The 22,375-nt window shown below is 36.5% G+C and overlaps 1 long non-coding RNA gene across 1 annotated transcript; it reads left to right on the top strand.

The window, feature by feature from the left end:
• Positions 1-8,751: 8,751 nt before the first annotated feature.
• On the top strand, positions 8,752-17,349 carry LOC128025332 (uncharacterized). Its single transcript, XR_008186133.1, has 2 exons — positions 8,752-9,394; positions 9,771-17,349. It is a non-coding gene; the product is annotated as an uncharacterized LOC128025332 (long non-coding RNA).
• The last annotated feature ends 5,026 nt before the right edge of the window (positions 17,350-22,375 follow it).

Genomic DNA, 22,375 nt, shown 5'->3' with positions numbered 1-22,375 from the left:
ATTTGCTAGGTGGTAGAGTAACAATTTCTCAAAATCTGCTCTGATGAAGAAATAAACTCATCTACTGCTCATTTTGGATGGCATGTGTTAATTTTCAGCAAATTCTCTTTTTCAGGTCAACTTTCCCTTTAACAAAACTTGTCACTATACCGCATGTACCGTTAGGATTTAATGTAAGTGTGCATTGTGATGTCAAAGTAACGGACACTCAAGGCATAGTGAAATTGAACGAGGAAAAAAAGCTGCAAGGAACTGTTTCTTCTCTTCATGCTGTGTAGCCAGCAATGATCAAATCAAGCAGCTACAACCAGTGTACAACCATCTACTTACCCTCTCTCTTCACACAAATGGACACTTGCTGTAGGGCTAGAAACACTTCATCAGTGCAAAGATCTCCTTATCACCATTCAAACTGTGGAATGATTGTTTTGAACAGTCAAAGCCAAGAAAAACACTGTTTACAGCTGCTTGTGGTCTTATCTTTTCAGCATGTAGTGCTAGACTATACATACTTTTTTATGAGTTCCACAATGTAAAATCTGATTTTTTTGTCTACTGTTTTCATCTATGTTTATCATTTTTACTTTGTGTGTGTTTATTTTATATCTTATTTTATGCTTTGCATTATTGCATCTTTTTTAATAAAAACGTGAATATATTAAAAAAATTGATAAGGTAAAAATGTTCTTATGTTTTTGTTCTCTGTAGAGTTCAAAAAGGCTTGTGACCTCATTAAATATACATTCACTGTCAACACGGTGCGATTGTACAAAACAAGAGTCTTTGACTCTTAGAGAGAATCCGTGCTGCTTTTTGATTAGGTGTTAGCAGTTGACCTTGTGAATGCATCAGTTGATCAATCTATGGCTGCCTGTATAGAAAACATAAGATTTTAATCTATATTAATGACTATGTCAAGCTCATTACCATGTGTTAATGTGTGAACAGGGAGACTAGACTGATTTATAGTAGCATTATAGATACAAAAAAAAAAAAACTCACTATGTCGTTTAAGATAGATCGTCACATCAATTATAATTGGGCATTAATCATGAGAAAAGTATGATGTCGTAACAAGGTCTCCACAGAAATCCTTAAAACTTACAAAATTATTCCATTTTAAGGTTTCTCCTTGGTTTTCAGTTCTGCATGAACACTGAACCTAATAATGTGTCCAAGGAGAAACTAAGGTCAGAATTCATCATTTATGTATTTGCATATACAATTGAGCTCTTTGCAGCCGATATCTCCTGGACTTCTGTGGAATTTTCCACTGTTTCGTACAGTCAAATAATTTCCATGTATCCTCAGGTGCCTTTTGTGTAGCGCTGTCTTGGTGCTGGAGTGTTCTCATCTTCTCAAGGAGTCATTTCAGACCTTGCTTTTTGATGTGACTGCCCTGTAATCCTGCTTTGTAATAGATGTTATGATTGAGTCCTGGGGGTGTAAGGGGGATAAGAAATGCAGCTGAGGTCTCAGGGATTGCACAGACACTCAAGGATTTCTCTAGATGGACACCAAGAATCACCTTTTAAAATTAAACATAAAAAAAATAAAATAATAATAATACCTGGGAGCTAAGTTATTAATCATGTGTGTGCGTTTGTGTGTGGTATAAATATATTATATATATATTAAATATTTATGTACATTTATACATATTTATACATGCAGTGTGGAATGATTCAAATATTTATTTTACATATACTTGTCATTTTACTGTCATCATTTATTTGGCTTATAATTAAATAAATCAAAAAATTAATTTGATTTGCACCTCTAATTCGTAAATGAAATAAAACAAATCCAAATATTAGCCATCCTAATGTTTCTAGTGTTACATCACAGCTCATTGAGACAGTTTCTCCAGTGTCTATGTTCCATAAAGATATTCCATAAATTGATGTTTGAGCTTAAAAAAAAAAAAAAAAAAAGTATATTCTATACTGTGAACTTTTTTCTTTTTTTTTCTAGTACCGCCCCTAACAGAATACACCTCAGCTAACATTGATCCTATGGCAGTCCCTGTGCTTAAAATGACTTATTACTAGTATAACAAATAACTGTAGTAAAACTAGGTGATAAAGTCATCAGATTTTCTAGTTCTAGGAGGATTCTGACATTACATTGCCCCAATGTAATACCGCTATTTGGCAGCTTAATTACAGATGTAGTGCAAATTGCAAGTCTGAAATGTGTTTAGCAATCCTGCTTCTGGGAGGAAGCAGAATGACTTCATTATGGCATTTTGTGTGTAACTCCCTCTCCGTATGAGTCAGTGTGTTAATATAATCCTATATTTAAAAAAATATTTCCAAGAAATAAAATAAAAAAACCTTATCAAAACAGACATTGCTACTACAGGCAATTAAATAAATTGGCTGGAAGTGATTTCAAAGAGGTCATTTAATTTCCGTTCAGTTAATATGCAGAGCAGTGTAATCACAAGTTTTCAAAAACTGATGCTATGTCTAGAATGCCTATGTCTAGAATCTAGAATGCTCTTTATCATGTAATTTATTCTCTGAAAAAAAAAACCCTTTTTCCTGTCCTCTGCTTTGATTGGACAAGTTCCTTTCAGAAGTGCTAATAATGATTACTTTTCTCTGTTTGTCTGTTCACAACTATCAGACAGTCTTTGTGTTGCTCAACGACACGAGTGCTTTGGCATTTTCAGAACACATGGTGTTAAAATAAAGTTAAAAGCAGCACCCTGGTCAAATAACAAACAGATGTCTTTAAACAAATGACCTTCATGCTGTTCATAATTAGATAAGCAAACTGTGCACTTCAGCCTTCTGTCAAGATTGCAGGGTTTCATACTGTGGTAATAACTCAAAAGAGCACTCAGAGCCAGTTTGATGAATGCAAGGGGTTAGAAATGCTATTCCAGTCTCCCATGATGCATCTGCATGCTCTAATCAATGGTGAAATTATTTACACATTGTATGTCTGTTAAATTTGATTTTAAAATTATGGCTCTATAATGAATGATTAATTTTGTGTTTGAGCTGTGGAAGAAATTGCTGTTCATTAAAAGAACCAGAGGACAGTTGTACACACACACACACAAACACACAAATATATATATACACCAATGTGCAAAAGTTTTGCTGTAGTGTGTCAGTAGTAAATATCAGTTTACAATTCTTAACCATATTTTTTGCCATTAAATGTAATAATCCAGTGAGATTTTTTGTTTACACAAGGAGTCTGACAGCAGCCAGTGCTTCACACAGAGATCTGATCTCACCATCGTCCAGTCTTTCTGGAATAACATGAAGAAACTGAACAAACTGAGACAGATTAAATCCATAAGAACTGTGGCAATGTCTCCAAAACGCTTCAAGAAACCTGCAAAGCTACAATACTGTGCAAAGTTTTAGGCAGTTGTGTAAAAAATGTAAAAGTGAGGATGCTGTCAAAATAATCCCGTAAATAGATTTTATTAATTAACTTTTATTAAATTAACTAAATTAAATCAACATTTGGTGTGAGCACACTATGCGTTAAAAAAAGCTTTTATCCTAGGAGCACTACCTGTTTATCAGGTAGTTTTGCAGGTAGGTTTCTTGAATCAGAGAACATTTCTTCAGATATTCCTAAGTTTATATGGGTGATTTTAATAACTGTAACGCTAAGAAGAGTTTGTGCACATAGTATTATCAATATATTGACTGACATTGCATATGTGCAATGGAACTGTCAAAATGCTTATATTTTGTCAGTTCTCCTGCAATTGGGGGTGTCTGAACACAGTGTGGTCTATCTCCGCCCTGAGGCTATACTTGAAAGGGAGAAGCCTGAGGAAAAGTCTAGTTAAGTATGAGACAATGACACTAAAATGGCTTCGCAGGAGTGTTTTGAATGTACCCAGTGGGTGGTCTTTAGTAGAGTTGACATTAATGAACAGGTTGAAACAGTTACCTATACATTTCTGAATGGATACTGTCATTTCTACTAAGACTTTTAAGTTCTACCTAATGACAAACCCTGAGTGTCTAAAGAATTAAAGACCCTCAAGAGAAGGGCATACAGAAATCAGGATGAGGTAGCTGTTAGCCACACACGGAGGCAGATTAAAAGACAAATACAAATAGATAAACACACATACAAACAAAAAATAGAGGCTTCTCTGACACATGGTAAATGTCTATATGCCTGGCAGGAGATTAAGAATATTACAAATATACCTGATAAGGGAAGAGACAAACCATCTCCAGTGCTACAATTTGCATATCAATTCTGCAAAGGGGGTTGAGGATGCAATTTTAACTGTATTGTATCTGTTGTTTTCACATTTAGAGAAACCAAAAAACCAAAAACCCAATTGAAAAATTGTATTTGTAGATTTCTCATCAGCCTTTAACTGTATTTCCCCCATTACATTAGCCTGTTACCCTGGCAAAATCATTTTCATTAGACAGCAGGACACGTATCTGGGTAACTAATTTTCTTAGTTTTAGAATCCAGCAGATTAAAGTAGGAGGGTCTATATCGGATAAAATGATTACTTCAATCAGAGCACCCCAGCGATGTATTTTATCTCTGTTAACATTTATTTTATATACTAATTATTTTGTGAGTTCTTTTAAAAAACAGACATATCATAAACTATGTAGATGATACTGCTTTAGTGAGCCTTTTACATGATGGGGAGGAAGAACATGGGCCTGTTTTAGACCTCTTTTTAAAATTGAAAATTCAAATCCCCTCTTAAATATCTCCAAAACTAAGGAGATGGTTATTGATTTAAGAGAGAGAAAGCAAAATGTAACCCATCCTACATTAATTACTAGGGAACAAATATAATTAGTAGAAAATTTGAAATACCTCTGTACAGTGCTGTACAATAAACTTAGGTGGGATGCATGGACTGATTATGTAAGCAAGAAGCTCCAACAGAGAATGTGTTTCTTAAAGAAATTGCTTTCTTTTAATGTCCCTAGCGAAAAATGCTTTTGATGTTTTATGGGGCTTTTATTGAAAGCATTATGACATTTAGTGTGATTTGTTGGTGTTGTAATGCTTCCGAGGCTCAGAGGAGGTCACTGGGGAAGGTGGTAACAATAGCAGGTAAATTATTAGGGACACTGATTTCTGCTGTGATTTGTAGTTTTCTGATTGCTTGTTTTTGTTCTCTACCTATATATGTTTAGGCCTATGTTGGTGTTTATTTTTTTTTTCTTTTTGTAAAGGGTTGTTCATTGATTGTCTGCAAATGTGATTGCCTGACATGTTGCCTGTGCAGTTAAATGAGACACCATAGAGTACATGCAAACTCTTGTTATTGCTAAAAATAGAAACCCTCTAAAAGCATGATTATATTCAATGTTCCCAAGGTCTGAGTGTTATGTGTATTTTAAGAGATGTTTAAAATAAGCCAACAATAATCAGCTGATTGGCCAATGCAGTTTCTGTTGGAACAATATCTTCATGGACTGTATAACACCACAAACTGAAGGTGCTATATGGATATTCACACCGAGTTTGTTTTTATATCCCATGTGTTAAAGTATGTGCCCTACAGGCAGGACGTGCATAATAAACCGATAACATCAGCTGTGACGTGTTTGCCTTTATCCCTACATTGCCACAATTATGCCATCATTGTCATTTTCCGTAGGCCGTTTTTTGAGTGATGTCAAATGTGGGTTTTAATCACATCCTGTATCAGCCGCACAAAACATTCACCCTTGACTTTTTCTCACACAACAACTAACAAGTGTTACTCATTGTTCTACCACATCTATCAACAGGGTTCCAGAAGAAAGAAAAATTGCAACAATAGTCTTAGTAATCCAGTCGGGAAACACCCCGGTTTGTGTCCACATTCGGTTTGTCATTAGTTCATTATATAGTTAGAGTGCAAGTGAAATGTATTTAAATAGAACAACTAGAAAACACTCTAGATTATTTAACTTAGACTCAAACACATTAGATTATTTGTTAATGAGATTGAATCAAAAGGTTTAGGGTTTAAGGTTTAGTTTATATTAATAGTTTATATAATAGGGGCTTAGTCCAGATTTGTTCTTATGCCATGCTTTATTGGACTATTATTGGACTATTAGCTATATACCAGTAGAGATTAAATGTAAAAGTTCTGGATATTTGTCCCTTTTGGCTTACTGTAGTCCGATGTCCAGGTAGTGCAGTATTTCATTTTTGACAGGAATGAAAATGGCTGAGAGAGACAAAAGTGCATTCAATGCACTCCATAAAACAGTTTTTCAAGTGATGAGTTGTACAAATTACATGCTCTAAGACCTTTATACAGTGTGTTAAATTTTAAAGACTGTACAGTAAGTCTATTCATCATAGCCTCATTTTTATTCATGTTAAATTCAATATGGTGTCTAACCTGAGTAAGGTTTATAAGGGGATGGTAGTGACTCATAAGTATTATAACTTTTGCTGATAAGGCAGCAGACTGTCTAGCTGACTGTTACTGAGAATAAATGGTTCCTAGAATAATTGTTTATATTTTGATATGTGTGTGAAATATTTGATGCTCAAACATGGATGGAGCATGTCTGACCTAAAAGTCAGGGTTTTGTGCAAATTTAAAGGCTCCACGATCATAAATGAGCACTTTTTGCCATGAAATAAAATATGGTTTGCAGCTAATTTGATGCCTTATAAGCATATTAACATTAAGAGCAGAATGTTGCTTTTAATAATTTGAATTGTGACAAAATTACCAGACATGGAAACTTGAGAAATAAAAGAAAAGAAAAGGAAAAAAATCCCCCTTCATATAATCTGTAACATTATTGGATTTATGAAATGCACATAGAAATTCTTGAATGGCATGGTTGATTTTATATATAAATAATGTAACTTGGATTGGAAGGATTTAGAGGGCTACTCTGTGAAATTGATTTGTGTTTCTGGCGTTTATGACTGAAAGTGTGTGAAAATAGCTCTGGTGGGTGATTCATTTCATGGTCTCTTCCAGTCCACATCAAATATTCATTTCAACTTTTCACATTTGAGAGTACCTTTGATCTTTGTGATTCTTGCACATAAAATCGGGAGAAAATTGTACTGGTCACAAATGAGACAATTATACAGTACTTCTCAAAGGACTTCTCGGCTCACTTCAGATAATAATGCAAGGTGAGAATACAAATGCCATGAAACAGCATTTCAAATATTAGAATATCACAACCAATTCCACAGTGTTTGGGCATTTTTAAAGAGGTAAAACAGAATATTGTGTTTATCATCACAAAATGCTGGTCTTGTCACATATCACCTGTTATGTCCTGTAAATGTCCATCCACCCACATACTGTATGCACATATATTTCTCCATGAATGATTTTCTAAAGGCACATTTTTCTACATCCATTTGCATCTTTTCCCCATGTGCAGCTCTGAATTATATAAATAATTCTAGACCAAAGCTCGCCTGACACAGTAATTAGCGATGTGGGCAATGTCTCACCTTTTAAACTTCTATTCATTCAGCTTCATGCTTCTGCCAAGAGTACTTTTCCAGCAAATAAACGTATGAGAATCTGTACTTTATAAGACTGGAAAACTCATTTGTTATTAAGACCAAGGGGAATATCCTTGTAAATGTCTGTGAGTCATCTTTGGAAAAACAAAAACCTCCTACTAAATGACATCTTTCTATGACTGTAATAATAATTTCAGCTCTAATCCAGTTATGACATGATGATGCAAACTGAACAGACATTTCAAAATAATCGCATATAAAAAGGTATGTTACCTGATGTTCCAGTAAACAATATTCACATTTGTACAACTTTGTATTTCTCTTTATTTATCCCATCCCTTTCTATCTTGTACTTATTTGAACAATGCCTAAAACTTGATGTTACAAGCACTTCCTGTGTCTGTTTACCTCTTTAAAAAGAATCGCTTTATGTATTGCCCAATTGTCAGTTGCTTTGTGACATGCATGGATTTTAAACAGAATGGAGGAGTCGAGACACTGCAGTGTGCTGCGCACCCCCACAGCAAGAAGCCTCACTCCAAACTTTAAATTACTTCCAAAATGGCCAGTCAATTCAAGCCCATGTTTGATAGTTGTTCACCACTTGATTTTTTAGAGTCTTTCACTGGCTCATAGAAAAACTGTGATATTGCAGTACAGATGCTCAACACTCAACTCTGCAATGCACCTTTTGTGAGAGACAATCCTCCGCTGACAGACCTTATTTATGGGGCCTTTTGATCATAGAGAGGTTGGTTTTGTGACAGTCATTAGTTTGTAGTGCTGACTGCTGGGACCAAGCTGTGTCTGCCATGTTGCGCTCCCCCTTTATCAAAAAGAATGAGTGGTTGGAGGGAGTAAAGGATTCGCTTAGAAGCTACAGCAGCTCTGAGATGTGGTCAAATAATGATGCCCCCAAAGAGAGTCAAACGGCAGAAGAAAAAACAAATGTGATGTTTCATTAAAACACTGCAATAGATGATTTGAATGTTGCATAAACATTGAACATTTAATCCCAGTTGCTAGGAACTGCATGATGTAAATTAAGGTTAAGATATTTTAATTAGCCTCTTAATTGTGTTGACAATGACCTCAGTTTAGGTATCAAGTCTAATTTACTTACAGTCTATTAATATGAGCAGCCTAATGTTTCTAAATTGGATTTTTGTGTCTCGCAAGGTTGCCCATTAAACCAAATTTCAAGGCTTTCAGGAAAATTCCCTCAAGGTTAATATTTTTCCAATTAAACTATCAAAATAATGCTGGTGTTTGAATGAAACTGATGTAACCCAAATTCTGACTTCTGTCATGTGTGCATTTGCTACGTGCTTAAAAGTACAGGACAGTCTGTTCCGAAGGCCTCAGCTGAACTTTAGACTTTAGAAGACTTCTGTATTAATATAGAAATAGAAAAACAAAAAGATGTAGATTTCCATCTAGTCTCACAGAACGTTTATGTTTTGCGCTTATGACGCTGTTTGTCTGAGTTTTGGCTTCACACGTCTGTATTTTGAGTTATTTTTGATCCTTGTGGGTTTTTGATAAGGGAGACAATACAGCCTGAGGTCTATACAATACAATATCTCCTGAGGTCTTTGCAACCCTGCATTTAGCTGAGCAACACCCAAAGGCAACAACTATCTGTTGATCTTCTAAAATGTGGAAGTTAAACTGGACTGCAAGGCTCATCTGGTATCTTTATATGGACCAGAGGCATATGACCAATGTCTTTCTATCTATTTGAGACATGACTTCATTTCTGGATCACGAGACTCTTTGCTTGAAGAGACTACATAAGGAGGTGCAAACCCCTCCTCTCGCTCTCTCAGACTGAGTTCAGCATAGACCCTTCTAGCTGGACTTAGTCTTTTCTCACCTTCTTTATCTTTGATTCCGGGCTCACTTGAATACTTTGAACTTCTCTCAGGTTTTATTCATCTCAGATATGATTATTATTATATTATTTGTTATTATATGAATACTATTATAACTTTTGACTTTTGATATACAGGGTATTGTTGTATACTTTGTATTATTATTTTTAACATCTTGATTACTTTTGAATATTGTAATGCATTTTGTATTACTTTTAATTGGGCAACATCCATCATACATGGATTGCTTTTAAAACTATATTAATTTTGGGATTCGTATTTTCTATATTTGAAGCTGATTTTAATACTTACTAATCTGTCTGCAAGTAATGAGTTGTATTCTCATTTCCTATATTCTTTGAATAAATTTGCATACTAAAATACCACCCCACCGTCTGACCAGAATTGAAGTCTCATTTTTTGCATCAGTTTTGGAGGCACCCGCTGGAGATCGTTGAAGTTTTCATTTCATTAAGTTTTGATGCAACGCAAGACAAAATAAAGAGAGGTGAGTAGCTCATCTTTTTCTCTTTATGGGCTTCTGTGGTGTTGCCTGCCGGGTCTAGGAGATATATCTGTGGACCCACCTCGTTCACTAATCTTGACTGCAGCAAGAGAACGAGTTTGGGTCATAGCCGGTGGTATAACCGTAGACGGTGGTTTAACCGTATTTGAAAAATCAGCGCGCGCTGGGGGACGAGACGGCGATCCGCGGCATTAAATGTGTTGTTCACTATTGAGGGTTACTGGTAGTGTGGATAAATATCTGCGCTTTACATCCTGCGGGGTTACCGGGGGTGTATTGCGAGCACTTTTGGGTTAAACCGAAAATGCAACAGTATTTTGAGACACGCGCTGTGAGGGTTTACTTACAGCGTGCTGGTCGGGTCTGAATGCCGTCTCTTGTTTTTGGATATAGTCTCTGGGATTAGACTTGGCAGTTTACGACACAAACAGAACCCCACCTTGCGACTAAATTTAGATCAATAAATTGTCAGACGGTGCATTAAGTAAAAATAAGTAGAAATTAAGTAAAAATGGGTGGAAATTAAGTAGAATGAGTAAAGGAATTAAGTAAAATAAGTAAAGATAAGTAAAAATAAGTTAAGATAAATAATTAATTTTAATTAAGTGTATCTGAATTGAATAAACCTTTTCCTTGTTGGATTTGTCAGCACATGAGATAATGGCACCTGTTCAAATAAAAGAAACTCCAAATGAATATGTGATGTAGAAGAAATAAGACAGAAAATGGTTAAAGATGGATTTAGAGAGATTTCGGTTCCACGCAGACAGAGTGAATGGGTGTTGACCCCTTAACGGTCACTCACGTTTTTGAAGATAGACTTGAATTTGCATAATACAAACCTAAAATTTTACAATTCATGACCAAAAATATTTTGTAACATGATTTTGATGTGCCATTTACATGGTAATGTAATTGTCTGATTTTAAAATGGGATTTAAGGGATGAATTTTGAGATTTTATGTTTTCAAGTGATATATCACTTCTGATGATTTATGAAATGTGATAGAGAAAAAGGCAACGAGGAAGTCTTCTTTTGTAATGTAGATTTCTGAGTGTGTACTCTTGTCATAAATGAATTTTATTACTTTTCCTACATAGTCTTTTAACAAGAATATTGGTAAAATATATATTTGAGAGTCTTGGACTTTTCCAATGGTATATAGTTTGTCAGGATTGGATTTGATTTGATTGTGGTGTGGTGTAGTCGGCGCAGGCGTCCCGTATTCGGGACGGGGTGACAGTTAACAGGTTGAAGGAAATTACTGATCACAAAGAACAGAAGAAATAGGCACGTGTTTTATGTTGTTTATGGATAAGGAAAGTCAAAGGGCTTTTGACAGACAGAAATGGTAGAATTGTACAGGTTTATAATTTAGCGCAAGCAGCTAGAGAGGCTATAAGATATGTGGGATTTATTAAAAATCTTGTAACAAAGGAGCCGAGAGCCGAAAGCCGATGTAGGCAAAGCTCCTAAGATTGATGACATTTATAACTGGCAGAAATGTAACAGATTTCTGAGAATTGTGAATATAGTTTGTTGTTTCTCCTGGCAATTTGGAAGAGCTGAGGCTGAGTGGGGCAAATATGTGAAATTATATTCCAGGTTACCATGCTATAAGCAGGTGGCCAAGTGGGGGTCTATCGAACTATTGGTGTGCGTGATTTACCTAGCATTGTAAACACGCTGCCATTATGAAATCTAACTGTACTAATTATAACCGCAAATGATTTTGCTACTTAATTCAACGAACTGCGTATTGAAGTACAGCATGTGATTGGATCAGGAATCCAAATTTTTAGTAATGTAACATTGATCAGACAGGGCACTAACAAGCCCTTTGTTGAATATACTGAGCATTTCACACGAGCTTTGAAAGAGTTTGTTGCTACAAAAGAAGCTGTTGATTTGAAAACTCATATACTGTTACACACTGCACACGTGGGGAACCAGAGCTCAAGATATTGTTGACCAAACGAAAAGAGCAGATGATGCGATTGGATCGCCCTCTGTCTCTGTAATTACCTGTTATAATTGTCAGGAAACAGGCCACTACGTAAATAGGTGCCCTGAGCGAGATGGAGAGCGAGGGTTTTAAAAATGTTTAAAAAGGTTCCTCTTTTCAGCAACAGCGAAGGCTACCAAAGTAGCCCCCCCCCCCCCTCCTTCGGCCTCACTCTCAAAATAGAGGTGATGCAGAGAAAAGGAAGTCGACATGCAGGCACAGCTTAAGCTGCTGATGCCACAGGCTGACCAAAGCACTTGAGATCAGGATAGCTACATATTTATTTAGCTACTCTAATTTACATTTTACAAATAAACACATGACTCTTCGAGGATTATCTGATGACAGTCTTTTCACACAGTCTCAATTAATTCCCTTAATAATTTATTCACTTAAGCAAACCCTTTCGGGTGCAATTCTGGGTTGGAGAAAGTCAAGTTGGCACTGTAGTGGGAATGATTATATTGGAGAAATTGGAAGCAGATATTTTATTAACCAAATCAAATAGTTAGTCAAATTTTGCCAGGTCCCATTCCAGTCGTCAGAAAAATTGAACTCCTAAATTTAACATTGGAGCTGTTACAGCAAATGAGAAAGAGTCTACTGACTCTCCAATGATACAATTTTTTTTTTTTCTGAGAAATTTTCAGATTTGTGGTCAACTTCTAAACCTGATGTTGGTCTTTGCAGAATTAAACCTCTAAATGTTTCAGGTCCTGCACCTCCTCCAGTATTCCAGTATCCTCTTCGGAGAGAAAGAGAGAGCGGCACAGGCAAATTGTGACCCAGCTCGAGAAAGGGATTGTGGTAAGATGTGCCTCTCAATGTGATTCACATGTGGCCTGTAAGAAAGCCAGACGATAACTATAGGCTTACTATAGACTATACCGCATTGAATGCTGTGACCACCAAAGCAACCCCATTGTTGCCAATCATTCAACCATTTTAAAAGAATCGTGCGTGCCGTCTGTTATAATTCAATATTGTGATGAAATTTTTCTTACATCTAGAAAAAAGGTGCAGCATCTGAGTGTACTCACTCTCTTGTTGAGAGCACTTCAAGAGGCTGGCTTCCTCCTGAACAAACGGGAAGTACAGCTGTTTCAACCATTATTACATTTTTAGGTCAGAGTGTTGGTCGTGAGGGAGAAAGACCTCTTCCAGATCGGGTCATAACAATTACTAAATTAAAGAAGCCAACCACAGTCACTGGTTTAAGATCATTAATGGGGCTATTTAATTTTAATCGGGTTTATATTCCTGATTTTTCTGATTTGGCAGAACCTCTAACCGAGGCTCTTAAGGGAGGCCTTCCGGGTGCTTCCCCTCTAGAGTGGACAGCAGACATGGCTGAGCCTTTCACTCTTCTCAAATCCGCACTAGCCTCTCTCCTGTTAAATGACCAAAACCGCTCCACATTTGGACACATGTAGGCCAGAATGCTTACAACTGCGTGCTGGGACAGCATAAAGGTGACAAAAGTTTTGGAACTGTTGGATATTATTCAATTGTGATTCCTTCTTCTATGAAAGGACAGATGCCATGCTTGATGGCGATGGACTGTGCCTGTGCAGAGTGGACACTGAAGTTCACCGAGCACATCGTCGGCTACAACCAGACTATTTAACATACCCCACATCGCTTTTTACATTTGCTACCTGAAACAAAGGTGAAATCGATCTCAAATCAGCGACCTGCTAAGTGGGAAACTGCTCTAATGAGTCCTCAGCTTACTGTTGTTACAGATAACCGGACGAACCCTGCCTCCCTGATGGAGAACGAAGGGAGTGCACATGACTGTGCTGTGGTGGTTATTTGTGACAGAGGACATTTCGTCAGAAATTAGACATTTGCAAATGTCATGGACATGTTCGTGGATGGCAGCAGCTTTTATAAGGGGGAAACACGCTACACAGGTTGGGCGGTAGTAGAGGGGAGGATGGGCGAAGTCTGTGCTGAAGGGTCGCTACGGGGAGGAAGTGCTCAGATCGCTGAACTGCATGCTTTGAAAGCTGCTTTAAATTTTACACTTAAATTAACTGCAAGCGAAAATAGCTCCATTTATGTGAATATTTTTACTGACAGTGCCTACAGTTATCATGTAGTGCGGAGTTATGGCCCTGTCTGGAAACGTTGCGGCTATCTGACCACCGCCGGTACGCCAATAAGTCATCAAACCATTATTAAAGAAATTCTTGAAACTTGCAAGAACATTTCACCTAACTGTGTTGCGGTTTGCAAGGTTACAGGTCACAGTAGTTTCAATGATTGGTGGGCAAAAGGAAACTCGCTAGCTGATAAGGCTGTGAGAGAGGCGGCCAGGGGTGCATCACTTGGAGAGGTAACTGCAATTTTCCCTGTTCATCCAAATTGTGCAGGATCAGAAACCCTATCTAAATTGTACACAAATGAAGATAATGAAATATGTCAAAAAGGTTAGGAGCTATTTTAACTGAAGAAGGAATTAATGCTCTAAATGAAAAGGGTGTTCCGCCTAGCAGATATTAATTGATCTATACCACAGGATTGCACACCAAGGGGTTCATAAAACTAATACTTTGTTACAACAAACATGGTTCTGACCAGAGATGTTACAAACTGTGAGGGACAGACTGTCCAGATATATCCATCATTTACAAACAAAGCCACGATTATGAAGAGGTATGATATCAATAAGCCACAGTCCTCGCCCGCGAGGACCTTTTACACATTGACAGGTAGATTTTATTTTTGTACCCTCTGATCATGGGTACACATTATGCGCATTTAAGGATGCCCGTTCAGTGCCCTAAGCGTCCAAATTGCGGGAGACTTAAAGACTGCTGCATTTAATTTAACGGCTAAATTCCTGTACAAGTGGGGGACAAAGTAATGGTTCAGAAATAGGGAATTTAGGTCCAATGTCTTCCAGGTATGAAGGTCCTTACTCAGTGTTGCTGACTACTCCAACTTTTCTCTCTACTCATTGAAATCGAGCCAGGCTTGACTCGATGGAAGCATCTTGCACAAGTGAAGCCCCTGTTACAGCTTGCTTATACTAACAATATCTCTCAATGCACAATAGATTTTCTTTTTATAGACTAAGGGTACCCTTTCTAAAATTAAGGTTGTAATCAATGTTTGTTTTCAACCTCTGTGAGGTGATTGAGGGTCTGACTTTTGTCAGGAGTGTAAGAATTGATTGATTCAATTATCGATTATTTATTTAGTGATTGTTCACTTGCTTCCAGAGAATCAAAATTAACCAAAATTCACAATATCTGTTCCTTAGGTTGTTAATGATACCGTCTTCACTGTGAATTTGTCCAACAGGTGTAAGCTCTATCAGACGAATTGCTACTAAGGACGAACAATGATTAATGATTAATTGTTTACTTCTCTCCAGGTTTCCAATGCTGAGTTCCCCTGGATCTAATGTATTTATTTGTTTATAAAATGATGAAATGAAACTGAAAACCATAATGTTTACATGTAACAATTGTGATTAATATTGTTTTATCTGTCTTGTTGTGTCCTTGTTCGTGTGTGTGTGTAAATGTTATATGTAATGTTTGTGGCTTCGCTTTGGCATTATGTGTGTGTGTGTGTGTGTTTGTGTTTGTGTTCTTTTTGTTTCCACATATTTCTGTTCCTACTACTCTAAAACTTAACAGGTATGAGTGCATGCTGATACGGACCTATCCTGCGTACATTTACCACACGACTGGTTCTAAGGGTGACCCCTTTGGTGTGACTTCTGCAACAGTGCAACTCATTGACGATTCGGGAGTGGTTGCTGTGCTCGTAGCTGGACATCAGTGTTTGATCCCAAGAACTGGACGCATCGTCATCACATCGCACGCTAACTCTACATCATCTGAGAGACTTGTGCTTTAATATACCAGCTGATATATAGATTTACAAATCCCTACATCGAGATGCCTCACAAGATTATTGATCAAAAAGATTCTTTTACTCCTATTGCTATCAGCAATGATGAAGAAATGTATGAATTAGAGGTGAAGGGTGAGGAAAGATACGAGATGTTGAAAAAGATCAACGAAAGTTTGGAAATTTGCGACATGATACCCCAATCTGATAAGGATAAATATCTTAAGAAGCTACCCATTAAGAAGAGAAAGTATGATGATAAGTTTAGAGATGGAAAGAAGGGTATGCTGTAGTAAGTCCTCGACCCAGCAAAAGTCCAGGTGAGGTCAGGGGTCGGATGCTTTTAGTGCTCCTCGTCTGATCAGCTTGGTGAAGAATTCCTGTCAACTTTAACGCGGCTGGGGTTAAAGAGGTATCTACAGTCTACCTGAAAAGATTCATTCACTTTTATATTTCCTTTATGCTTACACGATTAAGTGCTTATCTGAAATGTTTTACTTACTTATTTTTCTGCATATGTATTTGTTACCTTTGACTATTATATATCTTATTTTCAAGGGAAAGGATTTTGGGTGCGAGTCTTTTTGTCAAGACTCGAGTGGGGGACTGATGTAACCCAAATTCTGACTTCTGTCATGTGTGCATTTGCTACGTGCTTAAAAGTACAGGACAGTCTGTTCCGAAGGCCTCAGCTGAACTTTAGACTTTAGAAGACTTCTGTATTAATATAGAAATAGAAAAACAAAAAGATGTAGATTTCCATCTAGTCTCACAGAACGTTTATGTTTTGCGCTTATGACGCTGTTTGTCTGAGTTTTGGCTTCACACGTCTGTATTTTGAGTTATTTTTGATCCTTGTGGGTTTTTGATAAGGGAGACAATACAGCCTGAGGTCTATACAATACAATATCTCCTGAGGTCTTTGCAACCCTGCATTTAGCTGAGCAACACCCAAAGGCAACAACTATCTGTTGATCTTCTAAAATGTGGAAGTTAAACTGGACTGCAAGGCTCATCTGGTATCTTTATATGGACCAGAGGCATATGACCAATGTCTTTCTATCTATTTGAGACATGACTTCATTTCTGGATCACGAGACTCTTTGCTTGAAGAGACTACATAAGGAGGTGCAAACCCCTCCTCTCGCTCTCTCAGACTGAGTTCAGCATAGACCCTTCTAGCTGGACTTAGTCTTTTCTCACCTTCTTTATCTTTGATTCCGGGCTCACTTGAATACTTTGAACTTCTCTCAGGTTTTATTCATCTCAGATATGATTATTATTATATTATTTGTTATTATATGAATACTATTATAACTTTTGACTTTTGATATACAGGGTATTGTTGTATACTTTGTATTATTATTTTTAACATCTTGATTACTTTTGAATATTGTAATGCATTTTGTATTACTTTTAATTGGGCAACATCCATCATACATGGATTGCTTTTAAAACTATATTAATTTTGGGATTCGTATTTTCTATATTTGAAGCTGATTTTAATACTTACTAATCTGTCTGCAAGTAATGAGTTGTATTCTCATTTCCTATATTCTTTGAATAAATTTGCATACTAAAATACCACCCCACCGTCTGACCAGAATTGAAGTCTCATTTTTTGCATCAGAAACACAATAATGTCATCACCTTAAATTAAAAGAGGTGTCACTTGAAAATGATATTTCCCTCGTCTTGCTGGTTATAAAATAGCATAATGCTGGTAATATAAGTTTTTATCAGTGTACATAAGGTCTCTTCTGAAAGCAAGAACAATCTATTGCAATGCTTGAAAATGGCTTGAAATCATTTCAATTGATCGTTGTGTTGAAAAGCTACAAGAGGTGAACAAGTTTCAGTAAAAAAGTTTTCTGTAGTTGTTTTGGCCATAGAATTTAGTTCTATATACTTTAACACCTGACAGCACAAGTGAGGTTTCTTTATTTATATCAAGGTGGAATATTGCGAAGACCACATGTATATCAATAACAGGACATGAAATCTTTTCACAATACAGTGTGATGATGGACAAGCATGTTTACTGATTTGAAATGCTTGTGAAGTCCTTCATGATTGGCATTTTTCTATTGCCCTCAGTTTTAGAGTTGGATTGTAGGAGGTTGTGGGAGGTGATGAGTGCTGTCAGCTGCTTCTGTGGGAGGAATGAAGCCTCAGAGTTTTTTTGCGTTACTTTTGAGAATCAAGTACTAGAGGAAGACTAGGCTTTTTAAATAATTGATGGTTTCTGATGTTAAATGAAGAAGACGATATTTGGATGGGAGGAACAGAGTACAAGAAAAATGCGACTACACATATTTAAGCCAATTTTTTTTGTACTTTATGCTTTTTTGCATTTGTTCTTTTTGTCGTAAAGTATATTCACTGTGTTAGGCCAGCTTTGGAATTTGTGTTTTTAAACTGCTGCTTTTTCATGTTTTGATAGCAAAGGAGGTACAGTATGTCCCCGAAAGTCGACTCTGACTTATCTATTATTTATGCTGATGAAATATATTGTAACATCTGCAAAACGAGCCAGCACCATTTCAGAAATTATAAGGAGGATTCTTAAAGTCTGGAACACAATCAGAAAATATTCATCATGATTCATTCTCTTCTCCCACACCTCCACCCTTATGAAACAAAAATATATTGCATATATATTTACATTTTTCCAAAATATTGCAATATATCAAAAGCGGCAACCATTTGTATATTTTGCAATATATTATATAATATATGTATCATCAATATATTATTAAATGTATTCAAATATATTAAATATTAGAAAATAAAAAGGGAAAATAATATATTACAATATATCACAATATATTTTAAGAAATATATTGGTAAATATATTTTTCTTTCGTAAGGGCAGAAATGTGCTGTATTGCAAACTAAGCCTTAGTCTGATCAGTAAAGATTCTGCAATTGCGTTGTTTTCATGGCTTTTTAAGACTTCCCATTTTGTTTTCCTTCTGTACTCAAATCCTTTCTATTTTTATTTCTAGATGCCCATGAATCCATTATATCAAAATCGTCCACAATCCAAAGACTTCCTTTATTGTGAACAAATCCCTTCTTTCCACACAAATCAGAATCAAAAGCCAGCTCAGAATATATGCTCATCTCAGCACAGATGAAGAGCAGAATTTATTGTTTAAATATGTATGTGCTTGACTTGTTAAGATCCACACTGGATATTTATTCTCATTTTAGTCTTATTATGGACACAATTGAAAGCTTAATGACTGTTCATTCAGCATCCATACACGGAACTCATCTGACATGAGCAGTCTGGTAGGAAGTCACTGCTCATTTGTCTCCTAATCCTGTTATCTGAATATAATTGCTTGGGTTTAATTGTGACAGCATAATTGCAAGTACTTGATTATGGTGCAAGCATTTGTCAAATGTGGTGGTGTGACCTAAAATTAGTCAGCAACTGATTAATAAAATGCTTTGTTGAGTAAAGGGCAGTGAAAAGAGTGATAAAGAACAAGACATTTGCATAAAACTTGCCAAGAGTGTAGAAACTGGGGAAGGGGGATTTTGGATTAAACGCTTTTAATTCTCAGAGAGTCAATGAACAAGAAAATCTTTCACATTAAACATCGAGTAGGACTTGAGTCACACAATAAATGTTTTTTTTTCTGTATTCTTGTCCGTTATATTGAGGATCTGCTCACCATTATATTCTTCCAGTGACTCTTTGCACTCAGGTGTAAATAGCAACCGGGCACAATAAAATGTAGATTTTAAGTCAAAGACATGATAGTGTTGTATTTTCCATAGTGGTGCTTTGAGTACATACAGCAAAACAGTATTAAACAAATTGTGATGGCAAAGTTGAATTTTCAGCAGTCTCCAGTGTTACATTATCCTTCAGAAATCATTCTAATATACTGATTTGGTGTTCATGAAACATTTATTCATAGTCGTATGTATGTCAGAAAGAAAATTATTTTGTTGTAATACAAAAAAAACAATACTTTCATCCATTAAGGATGCATTCAATTGAAGTAAAGACTGTCAGGGATCTGCAAGAAATGGGACCCAAATGCAGAATGAGCAGACAAGGGTATTTTATTAAAAAATAGACTGGAACAGCTGGGGGAATTTGCAGTGAAACAGTTCAAACAGATGGGCAGGGCAGACAACAATACGGGCAGGAGGGATGGTCACTGAGACAGTCCAAGATGACCATGGGCCCAAGGACAGAGTAGGCAGCTCCAGAGGAAGGGCCAGGTAGACACAGGAAACCCGTAGCTTTAAGTGAAACTCAAATGTCACCAGTCTAATCGCCAGGTAGAGACTCACAAGACCAGAGACTTGACACGTGAGAGAGGTGAGCTGCTTTCAGGCAGTGGGGTTCAGTGGCCAGGAAATCTGAGTGGGGGCAAGACAGGACAACACACAAAAACAAGACTAGACTCAAGATGACAGTCAATTGAAAACAAAGAGTGAACAAAAGGCAAAATTAGAACAAAGCAAAGCAAAAGAAAACCAAAGCTATAATCCAAGATTAAGAACAAAAAACTAAATCCAAAACTGGAATCACTTTAAGCAAGAATAAATGTAAATCTACAAAACTAGATTAGAATACACAAAAATATTTCCCTTTCTTTTAAACTAGACCAAGCTAAAGACCAAAAAGGATATAAACAACTAGATGATAGATCAAAATAATTATCAAGGTCAAAGGGATAAATTCTGGGCCAAGAGACAGGGAAACACCAAAAACTAACCAGCAGAGACACAAGGAAAGAAACCACAATATATAGGACAATACACATGAGGATCAGGTGAAAACAATCAAGCAGACAAGGGCTAAACAAGGGGGCGTGACCAGGGGTAACAAGGAGGTGGGACAAGGGGAGCACGTGGCAGACACGAACAAAGACAGAACCATGTGCTTAAAAACATGGAACAGAGACAAGATGGACAGGGCTGTCAGGGCAGGATCCTGACAAAAGACATTATAAAAACAAAGACACTTGTAGACGTGTGCAATGTTACAAAAGATCCTGAAAAAAATATCCCAGATTAATTATAATATTAATATTGAAATAGTAAGCACCACACTTTTTTTTTCAATGCTGATAATAATAAGATCCATTATTAATAATTGAGCATTTGTGAAATATCATGTGTCAAGGAAAACTGAAGTAATGGCTACTGATCAGCTTTGCCATCATCACAGGATGAAATTACACTTTGGTATTATAATAATATTTTACAGTGACACTGATTTTTGATCAAATAAAATTGAGCCTTGGTTGAAGCATTTAAAAAAACTTAATTATTTCAAACTTTTGAATGGTTTTAACTTAACTTACAGCATATTATAGAAGCCAAACAAGTGTGTGAGTCCTTGAATCAACCTTGAAATGATTTGTTCAAAATACTAATAACATCTGTACTCATTGCTTTGTCTTATCTAACCTCTGGTGATTTGGGTGTTACTACAACAGCTTGATTCATTATTTTTCTCTTTTGTTTTCTGAGTGAGTATCCTTTTTAACACACACACACACACACAACTGCGGCCCCTTTGTAGCTGCTTTTGGATTCATTTTCCGGTTTGCCCCCATTCTGAATATATGCACAATGTTTTAGATGGTGCTAAGAATTCTTATGCCAAGCACACGTAATAGTTATCAGTGACACCTGCATGAACTGATTTCCATTTTCCTTAACAATGATATAAGAACATTTGTATGCAAAGTCTATGTGCTGTGTTTGAATGGAAACGCAAAATGTCACAAGCTTGTTTTGTCAAAATGTACAATGTTCTTTTGAAAACCGAGACACTGCAAATGTATATTTAAAGGCTGTTTTATGCTAGAATGCCTGGACTAATTTCCCCAGACGTAGGAAGAAAAATACACTGAACAGCAATCTTTGACTAGTTTTTCAATAGTTTTTTAAAGTTTTAAATAAAGAAATATAGAACCATGTGTGTATGAGAGAGAGAGAGCAACCACACAGGGCTGTTGACAAAACTATTTTTCCTTTCAGCCACATTTTCACTCTGCTTGAATTGTCAAGACTCATCTAGATTATCTGTACTGTATTACACTGTTACACTGTTCTTAAACAGCCCGCTTCTGTATTTCAAGTGGCACCCTACCATTTTTAGTTCCTTGAAATCATTAAGATAGACCTGCCACTAATGACTTCCTCTTGACTTACGCTGATATTTTGCCTGGATGAACGGGAGGAAAGAAATCAACTCACAGCCTAGTTTCTTGATCCAGCTATAGCTGATGGCTTTTCTTCTCTTCCCTACACTAACTGCTTAGGACACATATCTGGACTTGGACACAAACAGAAAACTTCTCCTAGAAGAAGTCTATCTTGTAATCCAGCCAAAAGCCTCACAGTCATTTCCCCCATAGAAGGCACACTAACTGTCACCAAACATTGGGCTGTTTTGAACACTTATGCAACATATACTGTGTTGGATGATGTTTCAGAAGGCTTAGATGACTGAAAATATTACTCCAGTAAAAGTAAAAGTACGCTTTTTTCAGTTGTACTCAAGTGAAAGAACAAAAGTACTCAATTTTTTTAAAGTAAAAAGGTACAGAAAGATAGATTTTGCAATTTTATATAGACTACTTAATTTAATT

Source organism: Carassius gibelio, chromosome A12 (genome assembly GCF_023724105.1).
Source record: "Carassius gibelio isolate Cgi1373 ecotype wild population from Czech Republic chromosome A12, carGib1.2-hapl.c, whole genome shotgun sequence".
NCBI classification, from domain to species: Eukaryota; Metazoa; Chordata; class Actinopteri; order Cypriniformes; family Cyprinidae; genus Carassius; species Carassius gibelio.
This window is presented reverse-complemented; position numbering and strand designations above follow the sequence as displayed.